Source organism: Coturnix japonica, chromosome 5, assembly GCF_001577835.2.
Source record: "Coturnix japonica isolate 7356 chromosome 5, Coturnix japonica 2.1, whole genome shotgun sequence".
Taxonomy (NCBI): domain Eukaryota; kingdom Metazoa; phylum Chordata; class Aves; order Galliformes; family Phasianidae; genus Coturnix; species Coturnix japonica.
In genome coordinates, this window is record NC_029520.1 from 19,824,620 (window position 1) to 19,843,977 (window position 19,358).

A 19,358-nucleotide genomic window follows, 5' to 3' on the forward strand; every position below is an offset into this window, starting at 1 on the left:
CTAGCTTTCATGAGGCAGATTATATTTTAGAAAGGATAAAGGGAAAAAAAAAAAGAGATCCACTTAAGTACAATTAGTAATTTTTTTCTGGACTTTGGGCAAACATGCAAGTATGCACCGTGTCTCATAGATCTCTCTTATTATTAATGCATTCCAAATTTGTTTAAAAGGACTTTACTGAGCTTATGTATACATAAGAGATAAGTTAGATACCAGGAATAGATTGTCATAGAGATGGTATGTCTAACTGTGCAAAAATATTTAGTCCAGAGCATGAACCCTGGTTTCTGTCAGCTCGATGGATGTGACATGAGCAGGGTGCTGGAGCTGCTCCATACTATTCATCACTGCAGGGCAACATCACACATTTTACTTTTTATGTTCACACTTGCACACGTGTGGTAACACAGTGTCAGTACAGAGGGAGCAGTTTGGGTTATCCTATAACTGATCTGAGCACCAGAAGAAATAAAACAAGTGCTGCTAGAACAGCATAATCAAGGCACACCTGATAGCCAAATGCATTGCCTTCAAAAGATAGCTATCCCCGAGTGGTTTTATTTTTCATACTTTTATTTAATCGGTCTTGGCTGATTATCCCTAAGTGCTGGAGAGAAACCTATCTCACATTTTCATGCGTGAAATTTGCTTTGGCAAGGCAGACAAAATCAGCAGAAGCAGCTATTTCCCTGCCTCCAAAGGCGCAGCAGCTGAACTGAACGGAGAGCTGAGTTCGTCACTTTGGGGCAGAGAAGGTGAGGTGACCTGTCACAGCAGGTGGCCACCCCCAGCCCAATCCCCAGCTCCTGCCCCCACATGCCCAGTGCTTGAATGGCTATCCAGCAACACCAGGCTGGCAGCAAAGAGGCAGGCATAGATGCTGCGAGAGCTGGAGCTGCAGAACTGTGCTGATGGCTCAGGGCCCAGAGCTGTTTTCTCCCAAGCTGAAGAGCAGAGAAATCTGACAGCCCTGCCAGTGACTGAGAACTTCAGGATGGGAGAGGATTTGGGAAACTGCCCTGAAAAAGTCTGCCTTTTCAGTGCCTCTCCATTCTTTCTGAGAAGAAATTTGCCTTGGTACCCAAACTGAATTGCCCATGGTGCAGTTTAAGGCCCCACTTGTCCTATTACTGATACCTGGAAGAAGAGGCCAACCTCTACTTCGTTACAGTTCAACTCAGGGCCAAGAGGCCTCAGCTATACCACCTTGTAGTGGAAGTCATGGCTTGAACCAGTGATTGAGCACCTGGAGAGAAGGCAGGGCCAACCCAAGGGAGGTCAGCTGTATGCAATGCCCCTAAGTGACCAGAAGTGGTGAAGCCAGGATCCACCCCCCTTCCCAAACCTCATTTAAGGGTTGGCAGTGGAGGTGAGAGTATTTTGCTGGAGATCCTTCTGTACCTGATGTCATCTGAAGGTAAGCAGTTTTTTATTTTTCCTTTTCTTTCCTCTGTATCTGTAGTTTCTGCACTTGAGCTTATCTTTTTTGTTATAGCCTGGAACTCTGCTGCTGTACTGTTATTTGCTGTGTTTCCCATCACATTATAGTGTCTTGTGAAGGGGTTGCGGGTCCTTTTGCAGCCTCTGCAATGAGGAGTTGTGTCTTCTCCTGCATAATTCCAAGGAATTATAGAAGTTGGATGAGAATGTGAGGTGCCAGGCATGGGGGAGCTGCAAATAAGTATGAAGCCAGTGAGAGGTTCAGGGTAGAAGGCTTAGACCTGTGAAATCTGGTGTGACATCATCACTAGTCAGTGGTGACAGTTCTTGTAGAGACTTGCCTATGAAAGTGTAATGTTCAACCCTCAAAATACTAGATTTTCAGTGACTCACTTGAAAGATGTTGCTAAGCTGATTAGTGATGGTATGTGATGATCTGATTGCATTCAAAGTAGTTTCTATCTTGCCCTGAGAAGACCAGGAAAACAGCCACAGAGCCAGTTCTTTGCCTGTAGAAACATTCTTCACCATAGCTTGCCTCATGTGAGAAGTCACCATTATAATTAAAGTGGAGATGGAATTGCTAGTTGTCACCCCTGACAAAGACAGACAACCACTGAAGCTATTACTTTTGTCAAATAGCATCAGTTGTTAATAACATGTTTTGTGGTTTTTTTTCTGATCCGATGAGTAGCAAAAGTATAACATTAAACTAGGGTTCATCTAATTGAACAGAACACATTGTGAATAGCTTGTATAAAGCTTTAAAGCTTTCAGACACAAAAATCAAATTGTTATCTACTTGATTTTTCTAAAGGCTGAAGTTAAGCAGGAATTAATGCACTCACTACCATCAGGGATGAATGATAGAAGAACTCAGAGCTATGGCATTGGCTCAGAGATCCTAGAATGTGGTCTAGGAGCAGCACCAGACAGGAGGTTGGATGTGTGGTCTGGCTGCTTCTCTTGGCTGTGCATGCTCAGCAGGGCAGGGCTGTGTAGGAGCTGCACAAATTCAGTGCAGCTTCTCATCCAGGGGAAGGCAGGAAGCCTGCCTGGCTCTGCATGTGGGGTGCTCAGGGTGTTCCCTGCTGTACAACATGCTCTCCCTCACTGGGTCCCACTGAATTCCTGAATCAGGTACTGCTGAGTTTCACACACTGTGCACTGTGTAAAAATCATGTTTTTCCAAGGTTTTGCATATACTGAGCATCAGTTTCACTGATGTATTTCTTCTAGGAGAAAGCATTAAGGACTTATTGTTGCTAGCCTGTTTGTGCTTCATACAGTTGCAGTACATCCTTCTTACTAATTTTCTTTGTAAAACAGGCAGTTTGTCTCCTCAGTGTCTTTCTATAGAAGACTCCACATGCCTTTACCATTTTTTGATCTCTCTCTATTCCCACTACATTAATCTACATCACAACAGAAAGATGCTTGCTCCTAGTTAAGGCTGTGAGGGTTTTTCTTCTTTGTAGCTGATTTTTTTTTTTTTTCAAGGCTCAGAAGTACAGGCGTTTACTTGCATAACTCACAAGTCATGGAGATACAGGATGGTGCTGAGATCCAAATGAGTGATCACTAGAGAGAAGGGCTGTAAAATCTAGCTTTTCTCTGAATAATAAAAAAAAAATCTTTCTGCTTTCCTAGTGAAAGACTTATCTCTTGTCCTCCAGAGATGTCAGGAATTCAAGATGTAGGTTAGGTAATCCTCCTGGCATGCAGCCCTTGAGGAATGCACCTGTGCTCTGATGCTGACAAGGATCAGGATGCTCCATGCTGGAGGGGAAGGGCACCACCTGCACCAGAAGGAGAGAATGTGGGATGGGGGCACAGCTAGTGTTAGCAGGGGCTGCGTGCAGCTGCTCATGTCTTCAGTGAGAAGCTGTGGCCAGGTAGCTAGTGGGTGTCTCAGCCCCATATATTGTTATGGGGCTGCATTGTGACATTCCCATTCATGTTATGAAACCATTCACTTGGGCATGGATTTGAGATCTGCTGCTGACAAAGCCAGCAGGCCTGGGAGGCTGCGCCCACCTCACATAAGCATCCTTGAGGGCAGGGCAGCCAGTCCTGTAGGCTTCACAGTGTATTCCAATCTTCTGTTTATCAAACTGTTACACAGATCTTTTCTTATTAGCTTTCCTGGAACTGCAGACTTGGAAACCAGTGCTGCCTTCCTGTGTATAAAACAAATCTTGAAGACTAACGTTAGAAAATGTTTTGCTGACACATATTCTTAGCTTAATAACTGAAAAGAGGTGGTTGCAGATGCTTGTGTGAGAATGTGGAGTTTAAAAGATGTTGGAGTAGGAGTGAGGAGGTGCTGGGGTCTGTGGGTTGTACTCATCTATGTAGGAATGAAGTCATCCTGGTAAGGCTGAAGAGATGTTTAACTCCTTGTCTCTTTTTGTCTTCATTAAAACACAGAATTTCTCCTTTCTCCAGTTTGAGATTTGAATGTTTTCTGTAATGTGAGATTCCTGCTCATGTTTTAACAAAGGATGCTCATTAATCCTTTCTTGCCTAAAGTTAAATACATCTTGCTGCAGAGGAACAGTTCCTTAATTTTTATGCTTTATTTTTTTAAGCAGTGAGAGAGGTGAATACCCTCCCTTTGCTTTCAGCTGTGTTGATCACAAACCCCAGTGCGCTGGGAGATCATCAAGGCCAGCTCTATTGTTTGTTTTCCCACTGTGTGAAAGGCTTTCACTTAGAAATAATTTCATATGGTGGCACTAAGTAAAGAGAACTTCTCACATATGCCCTTCACAATGATGGGCCCTCTGGGTTGGGATGTTGCCGTGTGCATTTTCTCAGAAAATACTTTCAGGAGTGAAAGTTAGGCTTAGGTCTTCAGATGAGAGGTGATGTCAGACCATAGCAGCTCCGGTGCTTTTTCAGCTGGTAGGGATCATGATAGAGAAAGTTGTTGCAGATGTGGTGTGCATGCGTGTCCATGCATGGGGTTATGTAGTGGAGGTCCAAGAGAGCAATGGTTTGCAAGTGTAACCATTGCTGGTCACTCACAAATAGGATAATGATGGCATAATTGGAATAGCTTCTTTTGCATGTCCTTTGTTGCACACAGCTGAAGCTGATGCATGCCCAGCTTTTGGAGATTGTCAACAAAACCCCAGTGAGGGCTGCTGTGTAGGTACACAAGTGCATAACAACTCAGTAATGAGAATTTGTATCTCACAGAGAATGCATAGATTTCATGCTTTAGCTGCACAAGACAAGTGCCACTTCTACCTGTCAATACCGAGAAAGAATGACAAAGTAATACTTTAACCAAGTTTATAAATTTCTGTGGAGTTTTGCCGTGCAACCCCCAGGAAGGTGTTTTCTGCTAGTAGTTGTTTATACAGTGAAGGGGCCATGTTTGTTGTTCTTTATAAACTGGTGTGACCTGGTCTGTTCCTGGGGACAAGAACACACTTTCTGTTGGTGTTGTCTGTCACAGGGAGCTGTGCTTCAGGAAGCCTGAGCAGGGTGACTTATTTGGGAGTATATGGGCTTGCAAGCAACCCCAGAGCCCTTCCTTCCAGGACCAGCTGCAGTGCTACCTGGCTGTGCAAATCAGTGAGTCATTTAATCTTCTGTCCTCTATATTATGCAGTTGGACTGCAAGATGCATAGGTCAAGGCCTGCTATTTCCTACCCCTGCACAGAATATCTGAAATGCCTACAGATGACACTCAAGAAGAAACAAAAATGACTCCTCCTAATCCAAGCAGAAGAAGAGTGCTGTAAGAAGGGGTCCTGGATGTAGCCAGTTCTCTCTTTAGGGGTTAGATGGCTTCACCTTTGTGTGGATCTCCTACATCCCTGCTGTGTAGAAATTATTTCTTACTTTCTACATGTGGTACTTGTAACCTGTCCCACTCCACACATAAGCTGGTGTGGCTGCAGATTTGGACAGAACAGCTCAGGGCCTGTGACCCAGCTGTGCCCACTCACCCTGGGCTATTCTCTTCCCTTTGCTCTAGAGTACAACCTTTCCCATTCTCCTCCTTCAGCATCTGCTGCCTATTTTCATTGAGCCAAGCCTGCCTCTTCCTTTTCCTTTAATTGTGTTGAAGAAATGCAAAGCATTTGGCTGGGAAGCATTTCCTCAGAAAGGCAAAAACACGTTCATAAGCAATGCTCAGCTTTCAGCTTCCTGCACAAAGAGGGATGGGATCTTTTCCTCTTCCCCCAGTCATCCTCAGAGGTGATCTGAGGGCGAGCTGCTGTGAGCAATTGATCAGAAAGGGAACTATCAATTGTTGTCTCCCTAGGAACTGATTTACACCATGGATTTGAGAAATGATCATTTTGCATGGCATGTATCTATGCCATGTGCCAGATTGGACTAATTCTTCCTCCACGCTTTATGCTTTCAAGAAAAAATGCATTAAGAATTTCCACAGGCAGAAGAAAAATGCCTGGGGGGTTAATTAAAATTGTCAGGTGGCCACATGAAGATCAAGAAAAAGCATCTTGTCTTTTGTTTGCCTTCTAATGCTTTGCTTTTTCATTGTTCACTTTTGAGAATGTTTTGCTGGTGAACTTACGTCATGACATTGCTATTGTAGGCCTTGATGACTAACTTGACTAGCACTAAAGATGGAGCTATGCCATCAAGGTCACTGGCTTCTCTCCAGGCTCTGTGCTATCTCTCCTTGCCCCTGTGGGACAATCCCTTCCCTCCACCTGCCCTCACTAGCACAACCCCAAGTCTCATGGGGGCCAGCCATTTCCTTCCTTCCTTGCCTGATCCAAAAACTCAGCCTCACCTCAGAGTTCCTCCCTGTAGGCTAGGAGCATGCCCTGCTGCAGCATATTACAACACCTGCCCAAAACACTGACACTGGGCTGTGTTATTTGAGATAGTGTCAGAAGGTAAAAAAAACAGCTGGATGTGATTAAAATATCACAAAGAAAAGGTGTGAGAAGAAACCTACATACTTCTCCTTGAGCTCTGTGCTCCAAGACATTTTTTTGTCTCATGACCTGCTTCTTATTGCTTTGATTACTGTCCAGAAAATGCCTCTGACACTCTGTTTGTGAAGCCAGTAGAACAGCAGCAGTACCTGTCAGACGATGGGGTCCACTGGGAAAATGCTTTCACATGTGCTAAAGGGAACAAATAGAAACATGCGACAAAGCTTACTGTAATGGAAACAAGCTGCAGGAGATAACCCAGGAGATGAGGCTAACCTGCCCACAAACCTAGAACTACAAGAGCAGAACCTGGACAGGATGACAGCTGCACTGTGAGAACAAGCTATGAGCTGTTGTCCTCCTGCTGCCTTTGGGTGACTCAATAATTCCCAGTTCAGGAGAGCTAAGGATGTGAGGCTCTCAGGTTACCGTCTCCTCAGCCAGTGCAGTGAGAGCACTGTGCAGCACTGTGCCTGGAGTGATGGGACCAAGGGTATATCCCCAGCAGTGGAGACCCCAAGGGCTTTGCAAACCCACTTATCATGTTGCACTTGGTGAATGTGTGTGGTAAGATGCAGCTTCCCCAAAGCTTCAACAACAGGGAAAAAGGAGAATCATTTATTTTCTGGTTATGAAAATGATGAGTTGGAAATCAAATGTGGTTCTGTGCCATCCTGAATGCAGAGGCCCTCATCTGGGAGTGTTTATCAGAAAGATGTTGTGTGCTTTTCCTCATCACGTGCAACCTTTGGATTATATTTTGCCTCTAAATTCAGTAATATCATGTATGAAATGTCTTCCTGGTGCGGTCAGCTTCCCTGATGTGTCTGAGGATTTCCTGCTGGCTGAGACTGCATTTCCCTGTTTTGTTTGTTCTGTATATATGTGCGCTTTTGTAGTGCAGGGTTATTTCAGGCAGAACAAGACATAATCTCTGGAGGATGGCATTTGTGGTTGTCATTCATGAAGACTGATGTGATTGTTCATTAGGGCTCACAACATGCTTTTAAGCCAGACAGGACAATATATCAGTTAATGCTGCTCCTGGGTATTCTTCTCCCTTCCCCATACTAGTCCCTGCCTTATGTTCACAAAGTTTGTACAAACTGTATTCCCATCTGTTCAGCTTTGTGGACATAGATCTGATTTCTTTCCCGTGTTGGGTTACAGAAACTCTCTACTGAGCCTGTACCCACATCCTACCCCTTCTCCATAAGCTGGCTGAATAACAAAGGGTTTTGATTTGTTGTCACTCCCAAAAATATTTCATAGTTTTGCTTGGAAACAATTCCCTGCAATTTCCAAGTGTTTTCAGCAAATCCAGAAGTCCCTGCACAAATATATCTATGTAGAAGTAATACTATAATAACATCAAATAAGAGTACATCTGATATTCCCAAATCAGGAAATTGCATGATGGATGGTTCAGCTTCTCTCCATCCTCTGCAGTTTACAGGCAAAGGAACCCAAGGGGGATGAAGGCCTGAAGATGTTTACTCTCTCTTAGTTGGTAGCTTATTAACTTAGATCTGCTTCTCTGCTCTTTCCTTGGGAGCTGCCCTGAAAGGGGCTGAGAAAACTCCTCTGTTCCAGTTGTCCAGACATCCCTGCTGGCAAGTCACCCATCTCCCAGCAAAGCTATTCAAGTGTAGGAAAAACTGCCATGCAAAACAAACGACCTCTGGGTTTGTAGCAAGGAATAGATGGACAAGGTGTTAAAAACAGAGTGCTGTGCTTTGTGAGAGCAGAGCGTGGACCCAGCCATACAGGGAGTTAAACAGTATGTCCAGAATTACTACTTCCTAATCTGACCCAAAAAAGCCCAGTGCTGATGTCAGAATATTAGTTTTCTGCACAGATGCACGACAAGTTTACCATATGAAGTGTGAAAGCCACCTGCCATCTCTTGCTCTGGGAATGAAATCATTAAAATAGAGAGGTGGAGGGAGAGGGAAAGTGTTTTTCTGCCAAGATAGCCTCACCTCTCTTTCAGGCTGTGGCTAATAACATTCTGCAAGACAGGCATGTGCTCCCCTGAGGCTGCTTGGGGGTTATTCCAAGGCACATAGGCAGGGTGTCCCCAGCTCCCTCCTCTGCTCTGGGACAAGGCCTCCTCCAGGGAAATGTCCAAGCTTTGCCTGCCCCCTCCCTCACTGTCCTTGTTCCTATTCTCCTGATGTGCTTAGGGGCATTTAGGTACTCTCTCCTCAAACCCAGCAGTGTGCAATGTAGGGGATGCTGAAGACCTGCAAGGCTTCAGTTAGCTCTGTACTGCTGCCCCACAGCATGGTGTGGCCATAATGCGCTGTCCCTACTGTTCCCCTCCTGCACTGATTGCCACCACAGCAGTGCTACCCTAATGTGAGCTGGACCCCAGGGCCAGGCTGGTTGACTTGGGAATTGACTGGTAAGAAAAGGCCACAGTGGGTTTTTCCATTGTCAGCTTAAGTGGAAAATATTCAAATGCAAAGAAAACCCCAAACCACAGTGAAGACTGAAAGGAAACAATGCAACTAAGAGTGTGGGTGTTATGTGTGTTTTTTTTTTGTTTGTTTTTTAAGAAGTCAAAAATTGCTCCAATATAGAGGAGAGCTGCACTCATACATGGACATATTTTTTCCTGTCTAAGCTGGTTACAGCAGCTGACAAGACCTTGGATGTGAGTTTTGTTTTCCTGCCTTTTTCTGCTAGTCTAGGGCACATCTAAATGTTAATGTCATACATCAGCTCTCTTCTGGTGGTATGGAAAGCGACACCATGATTTTGTTTCAGTGGGATCTCAACTTGAGCAGTGGGAAGCTCCCTGGTTCCCTGTTATGTCTCACCTCCAAGAGATCAGAGAGCACTCTAATGGGAGAGCCAGTGGGAAGCTCCCTGAAGGCTATGTGTTTCCTCAGCTCAATACTTCTGCCAGGACCGTGGTGACAAGAGGGCTGTGACATGCCTAGGGAATGTCACAGAATAATTGTGCACCAAACCTGTTACCATTTTGACCTTAGGAGATTGCCTACTGATTTCCTCATGATTTGAGATTTTGATCTGTTATTGGTTGAAAATATTTTGTAGGTTGATGGTGCTGTTTTAACAGCTTGTTTGTATAATTAGGCTCAGGTAATGTGGTGTCAATAACATCAGCAATCCTGGTTGTTGCTCCAGACCAGAAGTGTTAAAACTATTTGAGGCTAACAGTTTACTGGTTGGCACAGAGAAAGGACTTTGGTATCTGAAGCAATGGACAGGGCAGGGACCACAACTTATAACAGCAGCAGAGAGGTCTATAGGAAACACTGTTTATGCAGGTTTTCTTCCCACCTTCATCTTTCTGACCCAGGTACTGATGTCAGCTCAGTTTATGTTCAGACCACCTCTCTGCTTCCTTCCATTGAGGACCACACGTGCTACAGGCTGCCATGCTGAAAATAACTGCATGAGCCTTTAAAGCATTCTGGCCATGAAAAGATAGAGGAGAGGAATTGTGAAGGAGTCTGTGAAAGTGACAGAGGCTTCTTGGGTGCCTCTGTCTCCTGCAAAGGACAAGAGTTCAGAAGGAGCAGGAAGAATAAGCAGATGAGCCAGTTACAATGTGAATTCTTGAAAATGAAGGTGGTAGAAGCATAGTGCAATAACTAAGGGTGTCTTGCTTATCTTGATTTCCCAGTCTTTGTCACTGACACACTGGCGTAACTTGGTATTTTTCATTTCCTGTATCATTAGGGATATTGAAGCCTATGGGTGGCCAATCATGTCCTGCAGGTGTCTCCAGGGCTTCTGTCTGGGTGACATTTTCCTAGTCAGATCTCCTCTGTGGATACAATGTGTCAGTTTCTTCTTCTGCCAGAGGTTGGCAGTGCCACTTGCAGGTCAGCTGGGAAGGTGGAGATGTAAGGAACAGTAGCAGCTTGTTTCTCATTAAGTGTATGAAGTCATGAACTGAAATATGAAAGTTCCTCCCAGGTAGAAACCCTCTTCAGAAAGAGAAATGGTGGCAAATACTCTTGTTCCCAGCCCAGTAAGTCAAACATGTTCAGGTTGGGGTGTGATCTGGAAGTGAATGAATGAACAGCTGAATGAATGGACACGTCAGAGCAGGGTGAGTGATGCACCAGGTTGGCAGGGCATGGACTGTGCTTGGAGGGTTCCCAGGGGCTAAATTTCCCAGGTGAAGCTATGAATATAAATGAGTTAACCTCATGGACCTTTCCTTTAATGGAAAAAGACACTGGTGACCTTGCTGGAAGGAAGGACTGAATGTCCTGACTACCATTCTGGTGTCTGCTCTTCTGGTGTGAAGCACAGGCTCCTGGAAAGCTGGCAAAAGCATTCCCATGTGGCTTCTTCCTCACTCTCTTTCAAACTCAGGAAACTTGAAATGAAGATGATAATATCTGCACTGTCAAGGATCAAAGTCTAACGTGTTCCAACAAGCTTCTCTAATCTTCATACTTCTGTGGTATCAAAGTTGCTTGCCTAAACAAGACTTCTGAAGAGTGTGTACTGCTACCTGAGACCTGATGGGGGGGAAAAAGGGAGAAAATGCATCTTATTAATTCTTTTCCTAATTTACATGACATTTTAGATGCAAGTGAATCTCATTTTCTATAAAGATATTAGATCTGGGAAATACAGCTGACAGTTTAAACTGGTAGGAAAATAAAATAGGTGCATTAGAGGCAAGCTAGGGAGGTTTTGATGAAATTATGTCCTTATCTTGTAGGGCAGCATCTGAGGTATTTAACTCTACAAACCATGAGTCTGATCTTGCAGGCAGATGTTTCTTTCTAAGACACTTTGGAGTTAAGTTTACTACTTCAAGACAGTGTGTTGCAGCCCAATAGCGATAGTACATGCCATGGATTTTTAGCTAAAGTATGCCACTTAGAGCTGGGCGCCCACAGTTTTGTCCTTTCCCACCTGTTTCACAAAAAGCTTACAAGTTTTGCCATTTGTTAATGCATTACTTCCCCTCTGCATCACTGCAGCGCACTTCTGCTGCAATGTATCATATACTACATGTATATGTATGCTGCATATTCCAAAACAGCGAATCTCTATGGCCCGCAAATGATTCCTTCTGCTACAGCAAGTGTCAGTGACACATTGTTTAAGATCTGTCAGCTACACTATATTTAGCTTTTTTATTTTTTAAATCGAGACTTGTCACAGAAGAACAACTGGTGTCATTCACTAGAATAATCTCTCCCACAAGGAGACACTATGAACAATGGAAATACCGTGAATGCTGTAATTATGTAAATCGCAAACAATCAAATCCCATCACATTGTTAGCTAAAACAATGCATGTTAAGTGACAAAGAGTTGGGTATGGGTGCACATACCTCACTGTCTCCCCAAAATGAGTTGTCTGGAGTTGTCAGAAGTATATACTTCTTGCTACATGCACTGTTACTTCTTTTGTTGCTTTGACCCCGGAGTCAACCCTAAATTGAACCTACAAGGGCTGTCTAGGATGAGGACCAACACCAGCTGTCTGCACAGAGCTTTTGTTGCTGCTGGGAATTTGAAGTGGATGCTGCAGTGCTATTATTTGGATCCAATTACATAATTTAAATTGAACTGTATTTCAGTTGAATTATTATTTCAAGCCAGAGGATGTGCCTTGCTACACGGCATCTCCGCACCTTGGCTCTGTATTTTAGCATTATCCCTAACTCCAGTATGCTCTTTCAAGGAACTTTCTTTCCTGTCAGCCCTGATGTGTCACCATGCCTCTGTCAGCCATGGGGATCTCCTTAGCCCTCACATACATGTTTGTTTCCCCAGGGAGTCTGATAAATTCTAAGAAGCAAGCAACAGAAGTTCAAGTCTATTTAGAGATGCTAAATTCGATGGTACCCATCTGTTTGCTGAGAAGCAGCAGGTTTCATGGGCTATTTACAGCCTGCGGGGAGGTAAGGCTTGCTGATATCTACCCACCTGGGACAGGTGTTATTTTTACCTGGAAATGGCAAAACTGTGTCAGGCAGAGTCCCACCAGCAGAACTGGAGGACTTAGTGGCCCCTTTGTCAGGACCAGGGGGTGTGGCAAGCCCCAGTTTTGGGAATAAGCTCAGCAGAAATCCTGGTGGAGAATGCTCAGGGGAGATTTCATACTGCACAACCAGAGCTTTAGGGAGGTCAAGGAACTGGAAAAAGCTTGGCACAGGATTAGGACTTATCTTTTGGAAGAAAAAGACTCTATTTGGAGGATTTTCAGTTTGAGTAACTAAGTGAGGTGCAGAAGTGCCTTGGAGGGAGACTTGAGTCAGAGGAGCCTGTCTCTAAAATGCCAGCAATTTCATTAGGTCATGTACTGCAGTAAAGTCAATGTGATTTTCCACTAAATGCTGGTCTATTGCTATAAGTGGTTCAGAGAACTGGAAAACTATCATCTTACCTTTCTGCTGGGAGCGATAAGCTCAGATGGGTAATACTGCACATCCTGTGCAAGACAGGAAATCCCCAGCAACCTGTAGGCTGCTCTCCTGTCTTCAGCAAGACCACCTTTAGAGGCTAAAATTAGGGCAGAGAATATGGATTTGAGAGTCCTCTTCCAACATGGAGTAAATGTTTGGGTTAGGATTAGAGCTAGGTTTAGGGAGTCCACACTGGCCCTACCCTAACTACAGCTGCAATCAGTGCAGCGGCAAGTATTGGGCAGAGGCTGGGTTTCCTCAGAAGAGTTAGCACTCAGGCAATAAACAAGGATTTTGAAAGTCTGAATCTGATTTCTTACACAAGCATAAACTTCCTAGGAAATGTAGGCCAAATCCTGCTGCTTCTCTACCACCAGTGGAACAGTGCTTTTGAACCTTAAAGCAATGTGAGGACAACTATAAAATGAGGTCAAAGCATGGCCATATACTGTTGTAAGGAGGGACACAACAGTAAACATGATTGAGGGTTCACTAATCATAATTGCTTGATTCTGTTGTAGGGGAAAAAAATATATGTGCGTTTCAGGAAACACAAAAATACCAAAGGAAAAATAATTCAGATACACATAATCAAGGGCTGGAGAAGGTTGAGATGGAGATTTACAAAGAAGGGTGCTATAGAAAAACAATGGAAACAGGCTGGAATTATAGGGCTATCACTGATGCAATACCACTGTGTAGATTTATGATCCCAAATTGCATAGTAAGGTCATTTTCAAGCATCTCTGGACTGTAAAATAAGCAGTTTCCAGTACTGAGGATGATCAAGTTGCCTCCTAGAACCCCAGGGTACTCTCTGGGATTGCTACCCCCTTAGATCATCTCTGGGGTTTTAATGCATCCTTCATTCTTATGCGCAAAGATGACAGCTGTTTTCAGGCTTTCTTCCTCTCCTTTGTCCATGTGAAATTATCATTCTCCCTGAAGATTTGCATGAGGAAGAAAATGGCAAATTTAGGCTTTCATTCTTTTTAACCTCTGCATAAAAATAACTTCCATCCCTGCTGCCACAGTAGTGCTTCTCCTTAATGTGCATCCTCAAAGGTGCATTGGACCTTTTGGAAGGGAGACGGGCCTTAAACTGGAAAAGCAGCATAGCAATGACTTTCAGATAGAGTAGTTTTATTTGCATGAACATATCATCACAAAAATATCACATGTAAGATATAAATGCATGAGCATACCATCAGTGGGAAAGATTACTTTCTCCACAGTTCTTAAAGCTACTTAAAACACCTCCTGCCTTGAGGAAAACATTTCAAAGCAGGAGGGCAGGTCCTGCACTCTTTCACAAGACCACTCTGCAATGCCTGTGCTGTTCTGAAGAAACAGCAGATGCCTGCAGTGCAAGCGACTCCAGTCAGGTCCAGCTGCTGGCCACGGATTGCTCTTACATGGGCTCACATGTAGGTCTCCAATGTGGTAATTTGTTGCTGCTGTTTATCCTGGATTGATTTTGAATGAAACTTCTCTAGAAAGGAAAGGAAAGCTTTGTACTGGGGCCTCTCCTGTTGTTTAATGCCAAACCAGGAAATACACTGGAGTGAGCAGAGCTTAATCCTTCTTTAACTTTGTTTTAAGAAAGAAACCTATTAGGGGGAAAAAACAACAGCAACAAAAAACAACCAACAAACAAGGTTTCCCAGTGTTCAAGCCTGCTTCTCTCTCTCCTGCTGTCTGGACAATACTTAGCTTTTTCTCTGGTCATGGATATTCTAGTCCAGGGCATTTCTTTAATTGTCAATTCATGTATTTTGCATTTAACTCAAAGCTGAATATGCTCAACATGCTACTGGCCACATACCCGGACCCCTCTTCTATGAATTCTCTTCTTCTTTACTCAGCATGAGCCCAGAGCAGAGCTGTGAGTTTCATACAGCCTAAGACCCAACAGGGGAGTCATCAAGGAAGAGAACATGAGTACCGACAGACTGTTAGTGCTCATTGCTTTAAAATACCATGTTCCAGGAAGGAAGGAAGTTTGGCTGTTTTTGTTTTTTTTCTTTTCTTTCATCATCTAAATACCAGACACATTTGAAAGTTAATTCTAACGTTTTTATCAGCCCCCATCAAAAAGTCCTTCAGGGTGGGCAGACAGCCACCACCGGCTCCTTTGAAGAGCACCTTCTACCTCTCATCCTTCTTCTGTGCTGTCCTCACCAGGTCATCAGGACATCCACAGTGGGGATGTTGGGTTTCTTCATTTCACCTATCAGTGACGCTGGAAAGAGGGTGATGATGAAAACAGCGAATGAGGTAGGTTAGTTGTCCCCAAAATATCCTAAATAATTCTGTATGAAAATATCTGAATGGATGGGGGACTGTAAAAAAATTAGTGGAGGAAATAGATATTTATCCTGCCTGGACAGAAATGGCAGAGGGTGACTATAGTGTATCTTATGCTAGCCCTGTGCATAAGCTGTCAGCTGGCACCCATCTGCTTGACTTCCCAACCCTTTGTCATTCACCTTTTCCCTCTGATACATCCCAGGGACCCTTTTCTGTTCTCCTGGCAGCTCCCTTCACCTCCTTAACAGAATAATTTGGAAAAGATGGTTTCATAAATCCACTGTGTGGGCAAATGAGACCAGTGGAAGCTGAAACCACCACACTGCTTGATTGCACTGTGCAGCTCTGCCGCAGCAGGAAATTATAAATTACAGACCCCGTCACTTACTCGGATTTTTAAAAAGATTAATTTTTTTTTACTTTTTTTTTTTTTTTTTACTTTTTTTCTTTTTGTATGGATGGGATTTGCATGTGAAATGATGCTCATTAGGAAATAATTGCAAGATAAGGCCATCGTTGTGCTTCCAGGCAAGGCTGATTTCCAACTGCATCAGGAAGAATGCCTTCCCTCTCCTGGAACACTGCTGATGAAGCTGTGCATTTGCTGCTTGTCACTAAATCAAGGAAGGGCCAGAGCCAGCAGGACCCTTCACCTCTCCTTAGTATCATAGAATGGCTTGGGCTGAAAGGGACCTCAAAGATCGTCTGGTTCCAACCAGCCCCGGGGTCTGCATCCTATCAGCACACATTTGGAAATTACGGAGAAACAGCATGAATATGATGTCCTATTCCACAGCTCTTTGAGCAGCATAATGGCAGCGTACAGGCCTCAGGGCAGAGACATGGAGGGGTTGTAGATTCCCCTGCTCTCCTCCTGCAAAAGTGTTCTGCACCTTTTCAGCAAGGTGCAATTTAGGTGTAAAATATTTTGCCTCTCCCGTGAGCAATAATGCGAGAAGCAAACTGATTTGGAATTTGGCCCAGAGAATTCATTCAGTAATAAATAATGGATCACTTTTCATTTGAAGTAGACACATTACCATGACAATGCAGCAATGGAGAGGGGTACGGAAGGAACTTGCCAATGCAGAAATGTTCTGTCTCTCTAGAGCAGAGTATGCTGGAGAGTATGGATGTGCAATGAACATGCAGCCACCCAAGACCCTTGGTGACTTAGAGCCTGCAGCAAGAGCTGCACTCCCTCTAGGTACCACCCTTCCTCTCCTTAACACCTCCTACAGATGAGCCCCACCCGTGCATCGGGAACTCATCAAGGAGTGCTGATGGGCAGCAGCTAGGAGACAAATGGAATGAGGTCAGAGAGAACTAAGGCACCCTGTAAGGAGTTGATCAGAGTGTGGAGGTTATGTCCTGAAGGGAGCTAATGTGAATTACTGGGAATGCGAAGCCATGTGTGACTTTTGCACATATTTGAGGTTTTCCTGTTGATGGGACCTTGCCAACAGCCTAAGGAAAAGTAAAGTGGCTAGAACATCTCTGAGTGAAAAGCAGATCACAACTTGGCACAAAGCTGCTTCTGTTGGCAGTGCATAATTGATGTGAAATATATTACAAGAAAGAAATCAGCTTCTTCAGGGCACTACCACTAATGGGGGTTGAACAGTTTCTATTTCTGGCTGAATTAGTCTGAGTGTGAAGCGTGACAGATTGAATTGCTGCCCAGCATTTTATTAGGTTTATTTACTTAAAGGCAAAAAGCACAGGAAGTCAAGATGATGATATCCAAAGTCTGCCCCCCCTCTCCACAGTCACCCTCACCTGACAGTGCAGCAGCACTCCATTCGTTTTACTAGAGACCCTGCACAACATAGGCAGAAGTCAGAAACAGGGACCCTCATACATCAGGATGTGTCCCTGCAGCATCCCTGCCAGCTGACCTGCTGCTGTCACCAAGGCTGGGGCTTCCCACAGAGATGGTCTCCATGGGAAAGAGCTCCTACCCTGCAGGGGAGTGACACAGGAGAGTGCAGCCGGGATGCTGATGCTCTGCCTCATTCATTGAAGCCTGTGCAGTCACCCTGGGGGGATCAGGGAGCAGGAAGGGAGCTCAGACATGGCCACTTTTTCTACTCTTTCTCATCTCTGAGAGTAAATTCGGAGTGAATCCTTGCCAATCGGAGGATGCTCTGCTCTGTTCTCATCCAGGAAGTCCCCAGGCACTTCAGACACATCCTCTCATCCACACTCAGTGGATAAAATTACATCCGTATGCAAACCCAGCACTCCTGAAATGAGTAGATTATTAAAAACATATTTATTACTTTGTAATTTAAAAGACTCCTCATGCAGCATTATTATTTACCTGTAATATTGCTGTTTACTCCCCATTGCCTGTAGTGCTCTTTCAGAAGTCTGAAAAGAGCATTTCTCTCCCCATCAATCTTCTCCTCTGGCTTTGTTGAACACTAACAGCTAGAAGTGGCGCTGTTCAGGGCCATGTTAATTTTGAGGAATCTGGCACTGTGACAGGAATGACACTTGTACAAGCTCTCAGAAGTTGCTTTTGCATAGTTTCTTTCCTGGTTGTCACTAGGTGAGGTTCCCAGCCTACACAGAGGGAAAGGCGTTCTCATGACAGCCTCACATTGCCAGCAGGAAGGTCCTAAGGACAGCTCGTGGCATGGCAGACCACCTGGCCACGTTGTAATCTGGCTGAATTGCACAGGATGTGAGCTGCCCTACATCACATCTGACCCCAGCAGAGATGGGCACCAAGAAGGGCCTATGCATCCTCATGGCCCCAAGGAGAGGGAAGGGAAAGGGTGGACAAAACTGTGGCCCAAAGGAAAAACTGAGGAGCCTTGCTGTAAATGCCAAACTGCATTTTGAAATGTTTCATTTCCACTCCAGACTTGCACCCCTGTGCTGTTCAGAAAAGATTCCCAGTTTTGTGTAGCTACTGAAATTCTGTCTGTAAGCATGTGCTCGTTTGAGGAGACAAATGCATTACCACCATAACCGAGTTCTGTACATTTCTCTGGCTTATGGGCTCAGATCTGTCATTTCATTTGAGATTCAAGTGAGTGTGCTTTTGGGTGAAGGCTTCAAAACAAAACTGGCTTTTTCCTCCAGGTGCCCTTAAGATTCTGATCCTGGAACAGAAATCTCAGGTTGTGCTCAGTCACTTCTATATCAAATATAAATAACATTGCCCACCTAATGAATCAGAAAGAGCAAAGATCCTAACTCTGACTCACCCATGCCTGGGATGAATCTAAGCACTGAGCTTCTGGATATTTCTCCAGGATTTACAGTTCCTGCCTATGGGTTGTGTGTTAGCAGGAGACACTGTTGTTAGGAATTCTATCACTTTTCTTCTTTTTCATTCATTCTTTCATTCATTCATTCATTTATAGCCTTTAAGCAGCTCAGTTCTTGATCTCGTGTGAGATAAATAGATTTCAAAATGACAAAAATATGCTTTATGTGCAAAAGTGGGTCTAGTGGGTAAGTCAGATTTCTTCACTATTGTATCACAGGAAAACTGAAAAAATGAATGAATCAAAGGAAAGGGAAAGTGAGCAGTGATGCTTTTAAAAGAGAAAACAGATCACTTATGTCAGTGGATTGGGAAGTTTGGTGACTTTTATTTGCCTGGAGGTTAGGAACCTAACTTTAAGTGCCTATGTTCAAGCATTTTGCCCGGGGTGCTTTGGGAATATTCATGGCTCTTTTGGCTCCATATGGTGTCAGAGGACTAATTTACGTTGGATTGCACCTCTGGAGAATGCCCGGAGGTTAGGTCCGGTTTCTTGACCTTTGTCAGCCTCACAGCTCTGAGGAGCACAATCCATCTGGGAACAGAAAGTAATCCTTGACTTTTTTTTCTGTGCTTTGAACTTCCATGAGTTTCTAAACTGAGTCTGCTTTCCAGTTGGAACTGGATGAATTTAATGTTATTTCCAACTCAACCCATTCTACAATTCTATGACTTTGGAGCATCCTAGCGTCCTCTGTTAATGAAGAGAGAAATGCAACCACTCCTGTATGTGTAGTTACTGCCATACAGCCTTGCATGTGAGTCCTGGAGAGGCAAATTTGGAATCATTTTAAAATGATTTTTGGTTTTGCCTTAGAATTACTTTTACATTTTAGTCTATCCATATGGTGTGTGATATGTCTCGAGGCTTTTTTGCATGCCAGCACAGGTAGGCTTTGTGTTGCTTTCCAGGCCTAAGAAATGGCCAAGAGGTTGTGTAGAAGCAGCCAGTGAAATTTCTCCAGGCAGGATCTACAGTGGATTTT

At 44.1% G+C, this 19,358-nt stretch overlaps 1 long non-coding RNA gene across 1 annotated transcript; it reads left to right on the forward strand.

The window, feature by feature from the left end:
• The first annotated feature begins 369 nt into the window (after positions 1-369).
• On the forward strand, positions 370-16,827 carry LOC107314718. Its single transcript, XR_001555601.2, has 3 exons — positions 370-1,417; positions 14,967-15,059; positions 15,621-16,827. It is a non-coding gene; the product is annotated as an uncharacterized LOC107314718 (long non-coding RNA).
• The last annotated feature ends 2,531 nt before the right edge of the window (positions 16,828-19,358 follow it).